Consider the following 2,500-nt stretch of genomic DNA (forward strand, 5'->3'; position numbering starts at 1 on the left):
GGGGTACACCCCAGCTCTCAGTGCGAGTGCAACCAAGTAGTGCCTCTGACGGAAACCCACAGCCTGAGGATCCGCGAGCCACGTATTACTGATCACATCGTTACGGAACTGGTCGACACCCACACCCTGGACCCGCAGCGCCGCCCAGGCCAAATTCTCAACCTGCCGCCAATCCGGGAAAACTGGCATGCTCACATCAGCAGCCGGAACGGCTGTCCCCATGCCTAACGTCGGCACACCGTCCGGATCACCACCCGCGGCGGCCCACAATCTCGTCCAGGCAGGTTTTTGCACCACCTCCGCAGCCAGAGACCTCAACCAAACATCAGAGGACCAACAGAGTCGCCAGGTCCGCCTAACCTGGACTTTGGGCACAGTAACGGATAGCTTCGTAACGCCCAGCCCACCATCGCGAGCTCGTGAGTAGATGATCCCCCCGGCCGTGGACGGATCCAGGCGCAACCACCTCTTCACAGCCATCCGCACCAGCCCGTCAACCACCTTCAGATTGGTCACCGACACCTTGCCCACATCCGCCCGATAAGCCACTCTCGGGAGTAAGAAAGAGCAACAGACCCTCACCTTCTGCGAAGGCTTCAGCGAAGCCCTCGAGATCTTACTCAACCCATCCTTCACCTGACCCAGCAGATCCGGAGCGACAATTCCCCGCCACGGCACTATATCAACCCCAAGATAGCGCACAGATTCACCAGGGCCGACCATGTGTATCTGCTGACCACATATCGACCAGGCTTCACCACTACCATTCTCGGGGCCCATCCAGATACCGTGGCACTTACGAGGCTGGACAACCAACCCCGTAAGCTGGCAAAAGTCCTCCAGAATCCCCAGGTTGTCCCTCATTCCCTCCTCCGAGCAGCTCAACAAGACAAGATCGTCAGCAAAGGCCAGCGTGGCGATTCGGCGGTCGCCCCAACTGAAGTGGCTTCCATCGCGTTCGAGTTTATGGATGAGAGGGTCCATAGCAAGATTGAAGAGCAGTGGGGACATTGGGTCACCTTGCTTCACTCCAACCTTCATCGATATGGGTTCGGTGTAGGCGCCACCACAACCCACCCTGGTCGAGCAGTCCACATACGAGTGACGAATCAACTCGATTACACGGCGGTCTACGCCTAGTTGACCCAATACACACAGGAAGTGGTCATGGGCAACCGAGTCGAAAGCCTTCGCAAAGTCAATGAACACGACCGCCAGCGGCACGCCAGCCGACCTCGAGCGCCCCATGATCCGGTCAAGAATCAAGAGGTTTTCAGCGCACCCACTCGACTCGGCGACGAACCCACGCTGCCGGGGGCTAATGGGACAAGCTCTAGCCAGCCTCATCGTCATTATCCGCCCAAACAACCTCAATACGACTGACCCTATCGTCACAGGCCTCCAGCCCCCAACAGTACCCAGCTCTTTCGGGTCAGCCGACTTGGGTAGCAATCGTGTCTTGCACTCCTTGAAGGCCCGGGGCACGACTCCACGCACCATCCATGTCGTAAACAGCCTCGCCAGTTGCTTCCCGTCCGGGTCCCAGTTCTCAACGGCCCGTCTTCGAATCCCGTCTGGGCCCGGCGCTGAGCCAACATTCATCCTAGCCAAGTTAGATTTCACTTCAGACGCCAGAATTGGGCGGTAGAAAGGCCCATTATCAGCGGTAAGCCCCGTCTCAAAGCCTGCCAGTCCATGGAAAGCCCTAACCGCTTCCCATCTCTCCCGGAAGCCCTCATACACCAACTCACGCGGCAAGTCACAACCAAGCGGGGTCAACCCATCCAGAATCCGGCGGGCCAAACCCTTCCTAGCTTCAACATAGCCACGCTGCTGATGATAGAACACCTCCTTCTTCTGGAGCAGCCGCCTCCTCCAGCCCTTCATAGCACGACCCCGAGACGGACGCCTCGCTCCATTAACCGGCCACACCACCTTACCCCCTAACGCCTCCATGACCTCCAGAGCAGAAGAATCGATCAGTTCAGGCTCCTGACCAGCTCTCTTAACCAGGGCAGCAGTGGTCCGGTCCTCCTCGTCCCCTGACAGCAGAATCCCCATCACCTTCTCTTCCACCATGTCGGGGAGCTCCGGGGACAAGGACCATTTCTGGGGCAACGCCTTGACCTTCAAGGTACGCCGTCTCGCACCAGACACACTGCCTGCCACGCCGCCGCACAGTAATCTCCATTTCCCCCTCACTTGTTCCCTTGTCTTGCCCGTATCCAACACCCGGGCAACAGTCGCATACCTCGTAGGACTCTCATCATACTCCACCATCAAGGCCCTGAGACGGTCCACCTCCGCCTCACTCCAAAGCCTTGTCACTCCCGACCTAACGGGGCCCTGGCTCCGACCACGCTGAGCTGCAAACCACTCAACTGCATGTGCTTGCCGCTTGTGCTGAGACACCCCCACAGCTGTTCGGAAACACCGCCCACAGAGGTCACACTCAACCCCCTGGACGACATCCTCACCACTCACGCCCCCACACTTGGCG

General features: G+C 58.8%; 1 pseudogene; it reads right to left on the reverse strand.

Moving 5' to 3' along the window:
- LOC147037489 (28S ribosomal RNA) overlaps nucleotides 1-2,500 on the reverse strand; it is a 9,652-nt pseudogene that overhangs the window by 2,235 nt on the left and 4,917 nt on the right.

The sequence above is a fragment of the Syngnathus leptorhynchus genome, unplaced genomic scaffold (genome assembly GCF_054491065.1).
Source record: "Syngnathus leptorhynchus isolate UIUO unplaced genomic scaffold, UIUO_Slep HiC_scaffold_175, whole genome shotgun sequence".
Classification (NCBI taxonomy): Eukaryota; Metazoa; Chordata; class Actinopteri; order Syngnathiformes; family Syngnathidae; genus Syngnathus; species Syngnathus leptorhynchus.